General features: G+C 45.0%; 1 long non-coding RNA gene across 1 annotated transcript; it reads right to left on the reverse strand.

Annotated features, from left to right (window-relative positions):
* Positions 1-10356: 10356 nt before the first annotated feature.
* Positions 10357-16013, reverse strand: LOC122920177. The gene is made up of 2 exons (XR_006386890.1): positions 14028-16013; positions 10357-10679 (listed from the first exon to the last, which is right to left on the reverse strand). It is a non-coding gene; the product is annotated as an uncharacterized LOC122920177 (long non-coding RNA).
* Positions 16014-17866: the final 1853 nt, after the last annotated feature.

Here is a 17866-nt window from a genome sequence, read left to right on the forward strand (position 1 = left end):
TTCACTTGAATGGGTCTGCCATCCACAGGAAATGTTCTGCACTGCAAAAAAATAGAACATGTTCTATTTTTTTGCAGTGTCGAGGCAGAAACCGAAATCTCATGGAAGCGATCCGTAGTGTTTCCGAGGGCTTCTGATCTGGGCCTCTGCTCTGCACAGCTCTGTTTTTAACGGATTGCAGACCCATTCAAGTCAATGGGGATGCATCCGTGATACGGAGTGCACACGGCCGGTGCCCATATATTGCGAACCCGCGGTTTGCATTCCGCAATACGGGCACGGGGCACATACGCTCGTGTGCATGAGCCCTAAGAGTGATGCTGCTTGCAGGAAAATGAAAAGGCAGCCCATTTTCTCTAATCTCATATTTCATTCTTCCCCAAAATGTATTTCTAATTTAAAGATTAAAAAGAACAAGAACAATAGTTTTTTTAATGAAAAAAGCCCCTGTATATTCTCAAGATGCAGAATATTTTTGAATCGTAAGAATAATTTATATACCAAGAAATATTTTTGCATACTACTACAAAAATGTGGCCAGCTTCCCACACAACTTCCTAATTCTGACAAATTTTAAACCACATAGAATATCAATCAGCAAGAAACCCAACAATTACATATCTCGTAACAGAGCTCAAAATTGTTCCCCCACCGTGGTATCAATCCCAGATGATATTGGGTGTGTATTACCGGTCAAGAAATGGAAAAATGCATCTTTGAAGAGTGTGCATTGACACTTACCGTAATTCTCATAAGTCATAACTACTACTAATACTAATTTAAAAGTGAGGCTATTTTCACACTAGCGTTTCCGTCATAGGATCTCAATAGCGGAAGAAAACGCTTCAGTTTTGTCCCCATTCATTGTCAATGGGGACAAAACTGATCTGAACAAAACGGAATGCACCAAAATGCATTCCGTTCCATTTGGTTGCGTCCCCATCGCGGACAGAAAAACGCTGCAAGCAGCGTTTTTCTGTCTGCGATGTGGTGCGGAGCAATACGGATTCTCACACAATAGAAAACGGATCCGTCCCCCATTGATTTTTAATGGTGTTCATGACAGATCCGTCTTGGCTATAGAAGACAAAATACAACCAAATCCATTCATGACGGGTGCATGCAGTTGTATTATTTTAACGGAAGCGTTTTTGCAGATCCATGACCGATCCCCAAAAAACACTAGTGGGAAAGTAGCCTAATACTAATTAAAAGTAATGTAATGGGGGAATTAAAATAATGCCCTGAAGTATTAGATCAGCCGTGACACCCGAGGTTCTATGAGACATATCCCTACTTCGTTATTTGTGGCTATAATAATGGACCTACAACATGACCTGATGTTTGTTGGTGCCCTACTGTTCATTTAAATTTTTTTAATTTATGCATCACGATCCCGTCAGACTTAGGCCTCATGCACGCAACCGTTTTTCAGGTCCGCATCCGAGCCGCAGTTTTTGCGGCTCGGGTGCGGACCCATTCACTTCAATGGGGCCGCAAAAGATGTGGATAGCACTCCGTGTGCTGTCCATATCCGTTGCTCCGTTCCAAGGCCCTGCAAAAAAAATATAGCATGTCCTATTCTTGTCCATTTTGCAGACAAGAATAGGCATTTCTACAATGGGCCGCCTGTTCCGTAACTTGCGGAAGGCACACGGGCAGCTTCCTTTTTTGCGGATCCGCGGTTTGTGGAACGCAAAAAACTTCATGGTCGTGTGCATGTAGCCTTACTTCTACTGATCCAGTTCTCCACTGTTAGTATGGAGGAGCCGAGGATGCATTCCCCATCCTGAAAAAGAGACTGTTTTATTTATTTGTTTCCATGAACTAAGAAGCTGGAGCAGCTTGTCCATTGTTCTCTGGCTTATCTTTTAGGTAGCGGCGGACTGGGAACTTAAATCGGCTCAGGAAAAAACTAAAAGTGGCCCCATTTTGTAGGCAGGTTCAAATTAACAGAAGGTGGGGCAACACAAGTAGGTGGGGTCAACAATACCATAGTGCAAAATACCATCTTAGCAGAACCAAATAACACAGTGTAGCACAATATATAGCCCCAAAAGCTGGTCCTCTGTGGTGGCCATCAATAGCTACCATCTTATGTTCTCCTCCTCTAGTTGTCTATGGAGCAGGGGGCTTAGGAGGTGAGATGCGGGCCACAGCAGTGGAATTCAGGAGGGTATGTGCGGTTGCTGGCTGGGTATATGAGTACCTGATTCTAACAGTGTTAATTACTGTTAAGAGCTCTCTATGTGCCCAGTCAGCGGCAGTGAGGAGGACTTGGTTGGCCACCTGGGGCTTGGCCCCCCCGGAAAATTTCCCTGTATGGTCTATGGCCAATCAGCCCCTGCTTTTAGGAGATCCTCAGACGTGAGCTCTTATCCTGACATCATCGAGTGAGGCCTAGAGGGCCACAAGGAGTTGGTGAGCTGATTTGGGAAAATCATTGCCACCTTAGTGCTGTGGGCTTTGTAGCGAAAGAGTGCAGCTTGCGAACTTTGCATGGGCTGTCATTAACTGTCACCGCCAGATCTCTGAGAAGCTCTGACAGACGTTCTTCAGTACCTCTTGCTTGAGGTTCTTTTGTTTTGGTTTCGTTTTGTCATCTCGTTTCCCTCTCTCAGCTGTCATCTAGTTGCACTGATTGCATCCCTTTATATCCCCTCCCATACTGCATCACTTTGCGGTTTATACAACTTCCTGGATTGTGCTCACTGCTAGATGCGGCAACTTCTGGTTTCATAGATAAGTCTGTTCCTTTATTTGTGTTTTCCTGTTAGCTTGATCCTAGGTGACCCTGACTCCCTCCGTATTAAGTGTAGGGAGCCGGTGGTCGTGCCCCCTCACTATTATAGGGTTTTCAGGGGTCACACAGTCTAGGTACGAGGGCATGCAATTATCTATCATAAAGATCTTTGCATGGGCTGAGCAGTCAGGGAGAGCTCTAGGGCTTTTATAGGGCTCACCCTTATGTTCCTTAGTTTGGGATCAAGTCAGTCGGATCTTTATTTGTATCTTCTAGTTTTCTGCAACACCATCCGTGACACTAACAGGGGGGGCTAGGACGGTGGGCAGGGAGGCAATTGCCCACCAGGCCGCCCTAAAGCATGTTAAAAACTGCCGCTGGGCCGTCTTTAACAAATCATTTTATTTATATTTTTTATTCCTCAGGGACAGTAGGAGATGAGTGCTTCCATTGCAGAAGCGCTCATCTCCATATTCATCTGTATCGCCGTCCTCGGACAGCGATACAGATGCCTGTTCTGCGGCGGGGCAGGGGACGGAGAGGCGTCTACCTTCCCTGTTCTTCTGCACTCAGGCGGTGCGATGACGTCATTATTCTCGCGCCACCTGAGTCGGGCAGCACACAGCGGGGTACATAGGCCGGAAGAGGCCTGCATCGCATCACTGCTGATGGAGGTATGTATCAGTTTTTTGTTTTTTTTTCTTTGCGGGGGGAACTGGCACTATGGGGGCATCTGGAATTTCTTACAGTCCCATTTTTTTTGGGGTGGCACTCTGGGGACATTTATTTCTTGCCCATTTTGGGGGGGCACTATGGGGGCATTTCTTACTGGCACATTATGGGGGGCACTATGGGAGAGAGGAGCACTAGGGGATTTTTTTATTGGCACATTATGGGGGGCATTATGGCATCTGGTGGCACTAAGGGGGCATTTTTAACTTGCACATTATGGGAGACACTATAGGGGAGAGCGGCACTATGGGGCATTATTTGGGGGCACTATGGGGGAGTGGAGCACTATTGGGACATCTGGTGGCACTAAGAAGGGGCATTATTTAGGGCACTATGGGGAGGTGGGGGCTCTAAAGGGGTCTTTTTTTATTGGCACATTATGGGGGGCACTATGGCATCTGGTGGTACTAAGGGGGCATTTTTTACTGGCACATTATGGGAGGCACTATAGGGGAGAGCGGCACTATGGGGCATTATTAGGGGGCACTATGGGTGTCACCACCAGATCTTTAAGAAGTTCTGTTAGACGTTCTTCAGTACCTTCTGCATGAGCTTCTTTTGTTTTTCTTTCGTTTCGACATCTCTCCTCCCTCTCCCAGCTGTCATCTATTAGCAGTGATTGCCTCCCTATATATCTCCTCCCCATACTGCCTTACCTTGCGGTTTATACAACTTCCTGGAGTGTGCTGATGCTAGAAGCTGTTACTGCTGCATCCACAAGATAAGTCTGTTTCTTTATTTCTGTTTTCCTGTGGGCTTGATCCTAGGTGACCCTGACTCCCTCCATTTTAAGTGTAGGGAGCCGATGGTCGTGTCCCCTCACTATTATAGGGTGTTCAGGTGTCATACAGTTGAGGAACGAGGGTATGCAATTTTCTAACATTGAGATTTTTGCATAGGCTGAGCAGTAAGGGAGAGAGCTAGGGCTGTTACAGGGCTTACCCTTTTGTTCCTTAGTTTTGGATCAAGTCAGTCGGATCTCATTTGTGTTTTCTAGTTTTCTGTAACATCTGGTGGCACTAAGAAGGGGCATTTTTTACTGGCACATTATGTCACCACCAGACATCTGAGAAGCTCTGACAGACGTCTAGAACCTCCTCCTTGAGGTTCCTTTGTTTTGCTTTCATTTTCTCATCTCGTTAGCCTCTCTCAGCTGTCATGTAGTTGCACTGATTGCATCCCTTTAAATCCTTTTCCCATAGTGCATCACTTTGCGGTTTATACAACTTCCTGGAGTGTGTGCATGCGGTTCCTAGTTCTGAGTCTTCTACAAGATAAGTTTTGTTCATTTATTTGTGTTTTTCTGTTTGCTGGATCCCAGGTGACCCTGACTCCCTCCGTATCTAGTGTAGGGAGCCGGTGGTTGTGTCCCCTCACTATTATAGGGGGTTCGGTTGTGATTCTATTCTGCTTTCCACCCGCAGTCGAACGGCCAGACAGAGCGCGTCAATCAGAATCTGGAGACATATCTGCGCTGTTTTGTGGCGGAGAATCAGGAGGATTGGTGTTCTTTTTTGTCCCTTGTTGAGTTTGCTTTAAATAACTGTCGTCAGGAGTCCTCTGATAAGTCACCATTTTTTGGTGCATATGGGTTTCATCCGCAGTTTGGGACATTCTCTGGAGAGGGGTCTTCTGGTTTACCTGATGAGGACAGATTCTCCTCGTCTTTGTCATCTATTTGGCAAAAGATTCAGGATAATCTAAAGAGCATGAGTGAGAGATATAAGCGTGTGGTGGATAAGAGACGTGTGCCTGGTCCGGACCTGAATGTTGGTGATCTGGTGTGGTTGTCTACTAAGAATATCAAATTGAAGGTTCCCTCCTGGAAGTTGGGTCCTAAGTTTATTGGGCCTAACAAAATCTTGTCTGTCATCAATCCTGTTGCCTACCGTCTTGATCTTCCTCAGACTTGGAAGATCCATAATGTTTTTCATAAGTCCTTATTAAAACCTTATGTCCAACCCATTGTACCCTCGTCTTTGCCTCCTCCTCCGATTGTGGTTGATGGTAATCTTGAGTTTCAGGTCTCTAGGATTGTGGATTCTCGTGTTGTCCGCGGTTCTCTCCAGTACCTCGTTCATTGGGAGGGTTATGGTCCTGAGGAGAGGATGTGGGTCCCAGTGACGGACATTAAGGCCACTCGTCTCATCAGGGCTTTCCATAGGTACCATCCTGAGAAGGTGGGCTCTGAGTGTCCGGAGTCCACTCGTAGAAGGAGGGGTACTGTCACCACCAGACATCTGAGAAGCTCTGACAGATGTCTAGAACCTCCTCCTTGAGGTTCCTTTGTTTTGCTTTCATTTTCTCATCTCGTTAGCCTCTCTCAGCTGTCATGTAGTTGCACTGATTGCATCCCTTTAAAACCTTTTCCCATAGTGCATCACTTTGCGGTTTATACAACTTCCTGGAGTGTGTGCATGCGGTTCCTAGTTCTGAGTCTTCTACAAGATAAGTTTTGTTCATTTATTTGTGTTTTTCTGTTTGCTGGATCCCAGGTGACCCTGACTCCCTCCGTATTTAGTGTAGGGAGCCGGTGGTCGTGTCCCCTCACTATTATAGGGTGTTCAGGTGTTATACAGTCGAGGTACGAGGATATGCGATCATCTACCATTGGGATTTTCGCATAAGCTGAGCAGTCAGGGAGAGAGCCAGGTCTGATGCAGGGCTCTCCCCCTTTTGTTCCTTAGTTTTGGATCCAGTCAGTCGTATATTCATTTTGTGTTTTCTTGTTTCCTGCACACCTTCCGTGACACATTATGGGGGAGAGGAGCACTATAGGAGCATCTGCTGGGGGCACTAAGAAGGGGCATTATTTTAGTGGCATATTATGGGGGACACTATGGAGAAGGGGGAGAGGAGCACTATGAGTTCATTTACTGGGGCACTATATAGGGTGTGAGACAGTGACAGGTCTCACGCAGGTTGGAGGCATGGAAGGGGTGGATAGTGCGGTCCATGCCCCTATTCCACCACAGGTGAGACCAGCTGGATGTAGTCAGGCTGGCATAAAGCACCTCCCAGGGTGTCAGAAAGGGGGAGTGTGTTACCTGTGGACAGAGGCCTGGAGGCTCTGTCTGTGTGGTCTCAGCTGGGCAAGTCTGAGGGACCACAAGGCTGGGAGATAGCCTGGAGTTGGGGGACGCAGCAACGCCTGCTAGGGTCGCAGGGCCATATTCAGGCAGACTACTGAGTCCCAATCCCCCACAAGAAACAGTGAACTGGAGACAGTGGGCGTACTGTGCTCTGTACAGCCAGGAGGCTGTGGGACATTGGCTGACAAAGCCGCACGAGTTCACAGGGTGTGAAATGTAACTTAGGTGAGTCAGGAAACTCTGTGTTAGGCTACTTTCACACTTGCGGCAGAGAGATCCGGCAAGCAGTTCCGTCGCCGGAACTGCCTGCCGGATCAGGCAAAATGTATGCTAACTGATGGCATTAGTAAGACTGATCAGGATCCTGATCAGTCTTAAAAATGCCTGATCAGTCGAAAAAATGCATTGAAATGCCGGATCCGTCTTTCCGGTGTCATCCGGCAAAACGGATCCGGCATTTATTTTTTTCACCTTTTTTTCAGTCTGCGCATGCGCAGAATAGAACGACGGATCCGGCATTCCGGTATTCTGAATGCCGGATCCGGCACTAATACATCCCTATGGGAAAAAATGCCGGATCCGGCGTTCAGGCAAGTCTTCAGTTTCTTTCGCCGGATGACACCGCATGCTGCGGTTTTCTCTTTTGCCTGATCAGTCAAAACGACTGAACTGAAGACATCCTGATGCAAACTGAACGGATTACTCGCCATTCAGAATGCATGGGGATAAAACTGATCAGTTCTTTTCCGGTATAGAGCCCCTGTGACGGAACTCTATGCCGGAAAAGTGTGAAAGTACCCTTAGTTAGAGCCTAGCTGGTGAAGTAACCTGTGAGAATGACCCCCGGAGAAGAGCTAACCCCCCACAAGGGGTATTTTATACTGGCATACATTATGGGGACATTAGCTCAACTGCGGGCACTAAGCAGGGGTATTTCATGTATTGTCATATTATAGGGAGAATTATTACTACTAGGAGGTATTATGCGGAGCTTTACTACTACTGGGGGGTTATGAGGAACATGATTACTAGTATTGGCACTATAGGGGCATTATTACTACTAAGTGTGCTCTGGCAGAGAATTATTTCTATTGGTGGGGTTTTGGGGAGCAATGTTACTTTGGGGGGCACCCTGGCATAGTATCAGCTTAGTGCAATTATTTTTGGGGGACATTATCTTTATACTATTAGTGTCTGGGCACAGTTATTTTTTAGAGCACTGTGTGCCAATAATTGTTGAAGGGGGCACTATCTGTGTGGCAGTAGTATTTCCAGGGGGATTGTTTCTGCAGTATAGTATTGAGGGTGGCAGGAAAGGGTGTTCAGAAGATGTGAAGATGATGGAAATGTGGGAAACTAATGTCTGTCAATCTCTGCAGAGACGGGAGATGGCTGAAAAATCATCATGGCGGTCTGGTCTGAATGGAGAAGATAAAGAAAGAGAACGTCTACAACAAAGGTGACATCACTGGATGTAAGAGGTATGTGGTGCTATGTAGGAGAGGAGATGCTCCGCCTCCTTCCCCTGCCATTTGCAGAAGGAGGATTCAGAGCTAGGTGAGCATGGCCAAAGGGGGCAGAAGGCCACAGGCAGGTGGCAGATGGTGGGGGGAACCACAGGCCTTGGGCAGGATCTGGGGAGGGAGGAGAGCGGAGCTTCCTGGCTGTAGCCGTCTGTCTATTGTATAATGTGAAGCAGGCAGTGCAGCAAGGACAGACCTCCCCCTCTCCGTTTGTTGGGAGTGGCCTATTATATGTAGATGGGGCTTTTAATAATGGGCGGGGCTAAAAATGAGCCACTTGACTGGATTTGCCCCCCAGGACTAAGGCTGTCAGCCCTCCCCTGGTCACTAAGGCAGCATGCCTGAGCACATGTATCACTCTGGGAGTGGTCAGGTCTGGACAGCGAATGTCGGAATGGGTGCATCAGGGGACTGGAGAAGTATCATTTATTTTCCTCTTTGATCCCTCACTGAACCTTTTCCTAAAATGTATTGCCTGCTTGGCAGCCCCTTTGAGTTAAGTATGAAATTTGAGAAATCAATCAATGGAAAGGTGCCTCTCTTTTTTTCACCCTCTCCCCTTACTATGGGTTGGTAAGGAAGGGTGGTTTTGTTTTTGAAGGGGGTCATTATATAGTTTGCTCCTGGATTATACATTCTTATGTATTTTGCTAAGATTGTTATTGTATAGTTGTATAGTATAGTCTGGATGATAGTTTTTTATGCTTTTTGCTAAGGGTACTTCCACACTTGAGGCAGAGGATTCCGGCAGGCAAACTGATGGCATTTGTCAGATGGACCGAATGCAGCTCCATCTGACAAATGCATTGAAATACCGGATCCGTCTCTCTTGTGTCATCCGGAAAAACTGATCCGGTATAAAAAGTTTTTGCATTTTTAAAGGTCTGCGCATGCCGGAGAGAAAACTGCAGCATGCTGCGGTATTTTCTCCATCTAAAAAACGTAAGAGGGACTGAACTGAAGACATCCTGATGCATCCTAAACAGATTGCTCTCCATTCAGAATGCATTAGGATAAAACTGATCAGTTTTTTTTACGGTATTGAGCCCCTGTGACGGAACTCAATACCGGAAAACAAAAACGCTAGTGTGAAAGTGCCCTTAGAAGATACATTTAAATAAAAAAGGACCATTACAGATGTTTCTGTATATTGTTTTTGGAGAAAACGAAACATTAGCAAATGTTCAATATATATATAGTTGCCTATTTGGTTACATATGGCAAAGGTGTGCTCTATTGGCATATGTGTACGTCCAATACATCAATACTTTTCTTTTAGCATTGGGGATGGCATAGAGCTTCAAGCTTTGCCTATTCTAAAAGAACATGCATATTAGAGGTTTATATTTCATAATTCTAGTCAGTGTAGCAATTTATATAAACCTATGCCATACATTTAAAGGGATTGTCCTACCATCAGAACTTGATAGGGAATCAGTATTCAGTCAGTGGATGTCCATCTGCTAGAACCCCTAAAGTTCATGGGAATATGGTGATAGGGTCCCCAGAGTGAATGGAGCGATGGTCACGCATGCGCAGTGCAGCTCAATTACTCTTTATAGGACTGCTGCTGATGAGAATCAGAGTACAACACTCGACTATCTCCAGAAGTCCCATAGAGATGAAGCGGCAGCCCTCTGCATGACCATCGCTCTATTCACTTTGGGGACTCCGGCATCTAATTTTCTGTGAATGGTAGGGGTCCCAGCAGCTGGATATCCACCGAGTAGATACTGATCCCCTAAGGAGTAGGGCCTTTTACATGGCACAGACTTGATTTTGGCTGAGGAGTTCTCAGAAAATCAACAGCAGAAATTCTAAAATGAAACATGGGTTTCTTCCACATTTGCCCAGTGCATCTGCAGGCAGATTAGCCCCATAGTAATCCATTTGAGCACATAGGGGGTCATTTACGAACAGATATATGCTACTTTTGTGCTGTACATCACAGATACAGCCCGGGAGAGAGAATGGAGCAGCGACGCTGGATAGGAGAGGGTTCGGGAAAGTCATGTTTTTCTTATTTCAGCATGCTAACATGCTCCTCGTGCTTTAATTCCAGAAAAGAGAACTCGGAAAACTTATGGCCTAAGCCCTAAACAACAAAAAGTGTAACTTTCCAGGAAAAGTGTTTGCAAATGTTTACTGCAGGTTTGCATACGTTCACTTGTGATTACTTTGCAATTTTTTCCCTAAAAGTAAGTTTGAAATGTGGTATAAAAGGGATCTAAGAAATACCCAAGAAATTCAGTAGGCATGACGCTGCTGGGAGTTTGTATTATCAGCTGTATTCTTTCTGTATGTCAATAAAAAGACAGCTGCGTCTGCCAACTTTCACTTTGTAAATGTGCACATTCTTTCAGTGTAATCCCCATATCTCCTGCCTGTGTAGAGTTCTGTTGTCTGAATGTGTTGCCTCTGGATATGGTATGACGCCTTCTATGGTCATCATCACACATGAGTGTAGAAGGACCTTCCTCCCACACACACACATGAACACGCTTTAGCAGCACGTGTGTTGTCATGCTGCTACCTTTTAACCAGTCAGATCTACATATGTAGCTGGAGAACCCAGAAGAACTCTTTTTCCTGTGGATAAAACACGTTTACAACATTAGAAACTCATAGACATTGGTTACGTTTTAATGCTGGTGGCTCTGTGAATTAAACATTAGAAACTCATAGGGAGTAAGATTTTTGCTCTCAGGTTAGTAGGCAAATATCTTTAAGCCCTTAGCGGGGCTAATACACATGATAATCAAACGATTTATGGCCTATATCATTTGCGTATTTTAAAGGGGGTTTTAATATTAATGGCCTATCTTCAGGAGAGGTCATTAATATCTGATCAGTGGGGGTCCAACTGCTTGAAGAGTCCTCTTTCCAGGCTATGTGATGTCACATTCATCAGTCACATGGCCTATGTGCAGATCAGTCCCATTCAGGTGAAAAACCAAGTACAGCCACTATACCATGAAAGTGCCTCAGTGGCCTCTTCAAACAGGCGATCAGCGGCAGTGCCAGGAGTCAGACCCCACCCATCATATATACAAAATATTGATGACCTATCCTCAGGATCGGTCATCAATATTTTCCTCCCACAAAACCCCTTTTAAATAAAGTAGATGATATATATTATTATTAAAGGTTTTTTTTGAGAGTTTTTTACTAATGACTTATTCTCTGGATGGGTCATCAGTATCTGATCAGTGGGGGTCCGACACCCGGGAACCCCGCCAATCAGCTGTTTGAGAAGACAGTGGCACTCGACGTAGCTCTGTGGCCTTCTCTTAGCTTTTCCTAGGCCAATGGTGTCACATTCGTCGGTCACAAGGCCTAGGTGCAGCTCAGCCGCATTGAAAGTGAATAGGGCTGGGCTGTGATAACAAGCGCAGCCGCTATACAATGGACGACTCTGCGCTTGGTGAATTGAGAGAAGGCCAGAGCATTAGTGTGAGCTCCGGTGTCTTCTCAAACAGCTGATAGTCGTGGGGTCCCAGGTTTCGGACCCCCACCGGTCAGGTACTTATGACCTATCCAGATGATAGGTCATTTATAAAAATACACTTGGAAAACGCCTTTAATAATTTATTACTATTATTCTATTCTAAAAGAATGTGTTCCCGTTAATAAATACCCACCACCCTATTCATCCAAAGGTCTGGTCATGTGTTTGTTTCTATTTGGAATACATTTAGATTAGCAGCGCTGGTACCAGGTCATCCATATACGTATTTTTTATTTTTTTTATATCTATGCTACAAATGGCACAAAACATATGGAAAACTATGGAATAAACTTTATAAAGTTTTTAATATTGATAGATTAAATATAGCATGAAAGGGATCTAAATTTCTCCATATTCTGGGTTAGGCCATTAGCTTGACCTTGTAAAGGGTCTGAAGAACCGCCATAAGCAGCGGTATCGCCAGGTCCTGCTCCTAGGGTTGACACAAGGCATGTGTTTTTTAATTGTATGCCAATTTGCAGGAAGAGTGGGTGTCAGACGGCCATAGCAATGCCCAAAGGAGCAAGTGTGCTAGAATTACAGGACAAAAGAGAAGTGCCTACAGCTGACCGAACCATAAATCAGAGACTGTAGTTAACAACCTTGACTCAGCCCCTTTAAGTTGCTAGTTGATGGACCTGTGTCTGCCTCTAGTCAGTGAAGATTCTAATGCGATCTAAAGAAGAGAGAGGACCCATATGTCCTAAAGAACCATCATCTCTGTGACAGCTCCAGCTATGAAACCAGCTTTACCCTAAGTGCTCCAGAGACAGAGAAAGAGAAGGAAGATTAGAAGGTCCAGAATCTGCAAGGCCATGAATGGGGGGAAGTCAGCAAGATAACGTGCATGTTTAAGGCTGACATAGACATATAAAGACAGCCAGGTCGTTCTTATCATTTAGACCCAGTGGTGCCATGGCATTGGTTTTTATAATCCACTCAGCTTCCTTTTGTAATAAATTAGGTTTTCTATCTCCTCCTCGCATAGGTAATTTAACTACTTCTATGCCTGCACATTTAAGAACCTCTTGCTTTCCCTGATGCATGGTATGTATATGTTTAATGAGACGTGTAGTTCCAATGCCAGTCAGTCTCAATCGATCTCCTATGCTCCCTGCAGCGCCCACATAAGGGTCTGTGAGTTTTGCCTATATAAAATCGGCCCCATGGGCAGAAAACAATGTAAACAACATACGTTGCTTTACAATTAATAAACTGTCTTACTATATGTTCCATGCCGCCAATGCGAATCAGTGTGCCTCTATGTACAAAATTACACATAGAGCAGTGGCCACACCTAAAGTTTCCCCATGGTCCCCATCTCTCCAACCAGTTCATGTTAGAGCTCACAGAGTTGCTACTGGTAACAATATCTCCTATAGTTTTGCTTCGTCTAAAACTCACAATGGGCATATGATGTGTTTTCTCTCTCAAGAGATCATCCCTTTGTAACATATGCCAATTATTAAGAATAGCTTTTTTAATTACTTGGGCCATAGGGGAATACTCGAATGTGAACACGGCGCTAGCGTCTTTCGGGAGGTATCCTCTCATTTGCTTTTTCTTTTGAAATACCAGATCATTTTGTTTCTGTTTGTACGCTTTTTTATATGCCCTATCTATGATAAATGTTGGATGTCCTCTTTGTAATAGTAGTATTTTTAGGTCTCTACATTGTTCTTCAAACTTCTCTCAGCTTCTGACTATTCTTGCTAAGCGCAGAAACTGGCCATAGGCAACCGCTGTTAGAACATGTGGGGGATGGAAACTTTTATAGTGTAATTGTCACGCCCTGCCCTGTGGGTATTCTGAGAAGATCTGTCAGAATTGCTGCACGTGACTCGATCTGACAGTTTGTTTTGTTGTGGGTTTGAGCAGAGTCCCACCTCCTCCCAGGTTTTGTTCTTTAGGTAATTGGTGAGGCTATTTATTCCTCTCTCTCTCCCTATAGCCTTTGTGGGTTATAGTTCTGCCTTGTGTGAGCTCTGGAAGTTTGGTGGATCGTTTTCTCCAACACATCTCTAGATAAGTCCTTTTTCCTTTTTCCTTCTGTGTCTGTTTTGACTAGGCTTCTAGGGTGACACTAGCTTCTTCGGTTGTAGAAGGAGCTGGGTGTCTCTTTCCCTCTTCACTACAGCTGAGGGTTTGGTTCAATGTGTTATAGTCCTAGGTACGTGGGCATGTGCATCAGGGAGCATAGGAGATCGATTGAGACTGGCATTGGAGCTACACGTCTCATTGAACATATACACACCATGCATCAGGGAAAGCAAGAGGTTCCTAAATTTGCAGGCATAGAAGTAGTTAAATTACCTATGCGAGGAGGAGATAGAAAACCTGATTTATTACAAAAGGAAGCTGAGTGGATTTGTGTTGTTTTTAGTATTTAATTAAATTGTATTAGATACATGGAGATGTGATTGTCTCACCTGTGTGTCTTTGACGTGGGGGAGTGAGTAAGGTATTTACTATGCCCCTCAACGGCGTAACGGGAGGCTTGACAAAGCACTTTAGTTTAGTGCAAAACGGCTGTTGCCTTGTGCTTCTGTGACCGCATCTCCTGTGATTTTACCTGGAATAAAGCTACGAGTGGAAAAGTAATTGGTGAGTGCCACAATTTTCTTGCTCTCTTTTATGAAGCCATTTTAAGACTGTTTATTGGCCTTTTTTCAAATTGCAGCATGCTTTATTGGGTTTTCCAATAAATTTCCCTACAGGAAAAAAATGCAAGTATAGTGCAGTGTCCCACTTATGTGTGTATAAGTGGTCCCCTTAAATTTCTGTAAATGTATTTAATGTATTGTAATTCCTAAGATTAGGCTGGCAGTGTCATTATATTATTTCGCCCCTAGGTGGTGTTTGCGCCACATATTATATATAACTTGGGGTGTGCTAATAAGGAAGTAGTAGGAGAGTGTGGAGGAAGTGTGTAGAACGAAAACAGAGAAGAGAAGCAAGTGTATGGAGGAGCAGAGCAGGCTCAGTCCAATATGTAGCTGCCTTCTTTCCTCTGGGCCCTGATCAAGCAGGGAGAGGACAGACCAAGTAGTCACAGCAGTCCAGCACAGACAAGTGAGTCTATGTACGAATATAAAGCAAGTCTAGTGAAGATTAGAGCTGAGTCTAGCCAAGGGACTTCACAAGCACCAGTACCTGGACACCACTGGATGATTAGTGCGCAAAATTATCCTTTTTCACTAAATGCCTTAGTGAACCTGAATATTTCAGGAGAGCATCCTGCATAAAATAATGTAGCACAGAGTTTGCCTGCCATGAGTTAGAACGCCCTTATTGGATTGCTCAATATAAAGTAAGGAAACCATTATATTAAGTACCTGAGTGCCAGAGATTGGACTTAAATCTGAACTATCTAAGAAGAGAACTTTTGTTTTGCCTGTAAAGTAACAGCATTAGGAAAACTCCTCAACTGACAATTGCCAGACCTGTTGTAAGGATTACAGCTAAACTAATTTCTGAATAATCCTTTATGCCATATAGGTGCACTGTACTGATGAACTGTATCAACAGTCCTAAGACATTTCATTTAAGTAAATGTTCAACTGTTTCTACTACAACTGACTCCCTATCCTTTCAACTACCCTCAACATTTGCAACTTACGGTGCTGGCATCACGAACACAAGGACCCAGCCACCAAAGCACCTTAAACACCTATACCATCAGGGGCACCTCAACTACCATCTGGCTGGTGTTCCCTGCAATAGAGATTGCCCCGCAGGATTTAGTGCTGTCCTTCCCTCCACTACACTGCCGGCCCAGGGAGTAAATTAACTACTACCCCCATCGGCCCACCGTAACTCATGTGTTGCCCCTGCGGCCTGGCTCGCTGCAATAAAAGGAAGAATGGAAGCACCCTAAGGCCTTATTCAGATATCAGTGATTCATGGATGTGTGCTGTCCATGTTCTCCAGCACATGTACCCATTAATTTTAATGTGTGCATTTTAAAACGTAAGCATGCTCTATTTTTGTCTTTGTTTGCGGATCCATCACCCCCATTATAGTCTAGGGGTCCGTAAAAAACACGGACCGAACACGGACGCCATCCATGTTTTGTCCATGTTTCCCAGACTATTTATAAGTGATGCTATGAAAACAGATGACACACGGAAAGAAAATACGGACACACAGAAAAAAAACAAGGACATCTTCACAGATGAAACACGGACTGATTTTTTCACGGACGCCAAGCGGACACAGAAATGTGAACAAGGCCTAAGGCTTCAGGCAGGGTTCACATGGGAAAGATTAGCTGCAGATTTGTTGTAGTAGATTTTTGTGCGGCAAATTTGAAACGTTGTATAGTATCAGCAAAGTGAATGAGCTTTCAGCAATTCTCAGTCACATGTAACAGAAAAAAACCCATAGCAGAAACTGACCTGTGGTGCGGATTTTAAATCTGCAGTCTGTCAATTTACGCTGGGTTCAGACCTGAGCGTTCGGAAACGAGCGCTCTGTATGCGCGATTGTACGGGCGTTTACAATCGCGCATACAGAGACTGGCGTTCACACATTGTCGCGCGTTCCTGAATTTCTATGTGCGGGAACGCGCGACAAACGCCCAAAAAAAAGCTCAAGCACTTGTTTGAGCGTCGGGCGTTTTACAGCGCGATCGTACGCGCTGTAAAACGCCCAGGTGAGAACCATTCCCATAGGGAATCATTGGTTCTTGCCTGTTGTGCGTTTTACAGCGCGTAGGAACGCGCTGTAAAACGCTCAGGTGTGAACCCAGCGTTAGGGCTCATGCATATGTCCGTAGCGATTTTTGCCGTACACAAATTGCAGATCCGCAAAACACGGATACTGGCCGTGTGCGTTCCACATTTTGCGAAATGGAACATCCGGCCCATAATAGAACAGTCGTATCCTTGACCGTAATGCGGACAAGAATAGGACATGTTCTATATTTTTGTGGATGCCACAGAACGGACATACGGATGTGGACAAAAATACGTTTGTGTGCATGAACCCTTATATTACGAGTTTCACTCTTGCCAATGCAAAGAATAAAACTGTGTCTAATCTGCATTTTTTTTTGCAACAAAATCCGCAGCGTGTGAAGGCACTCTTTTGTGTTTTTTTTTCCTGCTGCAGATTAGAAACAGAAATGCTGCAGATTTTCAGCTGTAGAAAACCCGCAGCTAGTCAGTCACTTGAGAACCCAGCCATAAGGGGTTAATACGATAGAACAGCAGTGCAAAACTAGGGGCAGGTGACAAATCTAGTGTGTGGATTTACGCTGGGTTCACACCTGAGCGTTTTACAGCGCGTTCAAACGCGCTGTAAAACGCTCAACACATGAAAACCAATGCTTCCCTATGGCCCTGGTTCACACTTGAGCGTTTTACAGCGCGTTTGAACGCGCTGAAAAACGCCCTACGCTCAAAAAAGTTCTTGAGCTTCTTTGGGGCGTTTTGTCGCGCGTTCCCGTACATCGACTTTCGGGAACGTGCGACGATGGGAAACGTTCGCTTGTCTCTGTATGTGCGATTGCAAACGCCCGTACAATCGCGCATACAGAGCGCTCCTTTCAGAACGCTCAGGTGTGAACCCAGGGTTAAGGAATCCATTGTGTTGTGTTACCCATGCGGATCTCCTTATATATTTTTGCCCAGGGATAAAGTTGTCCGTCAGTGTCACCCTGTTGTGTTTTCTTGTCACCTCACGTGTAAGGCTACTTTCACACTGGCGCTTTGGCTTTCCGTTTGTGAGATCCGTTCAGGCCTCTCACAAGCTGTCCAAAACGGATCCGTTTTGCCCTAATGCATTCTGAATGGAAAAGGATCCGCTCAGAATCCATCAGTTTGCCTTCGTTCCGTCTCCATTCCGCTTTGGAGGCGAACAACAAAACGCTGCCTGCAGCATTTTGGTGTCCGTCTGACGAAACGGAGCCAAACTGATCCGTCCTGGCACACAATGTAAGTCAATGGGGACGGATCCGTTTTTACTGACACAATATGGTGCAATTGAAAACTGATCCGTCCTCTATTGACTTTCAATGGTGTTCAAGACGGATCCGTCCTGGCACACAATGTAAGTCAATGGGGACGGATCCGTTTTCACTGACACAATAGAAAACGGATCTGTCCTCTATTGACTTTCAATGGTGTTCAAGACGGATCCATCCTGGCACACAATGTAAGTCAATGGGGACGGATCCGTTTTCACTGACACAATAGAAAACTGATCCGTCCTCTATTTACTTTTAATGGTGTTCTGAACGGATGCAGACGGTTGTATTATCTGAACG

This window comes from Bufo gargarizans, chromosome 10, assembly GCF_014858855.1.
Source record: "Bufo gargarizans isolate SCDJY-AF-19 chromosome 10, ASM1485885v1, whole genome shotgun sequence".
NCBI classification, from domain to species: Eukaryota; Metazoa; Chordata; class Amphibia; order Anura; family Bufonidae; genus Bufo; species Bufo gargarizans.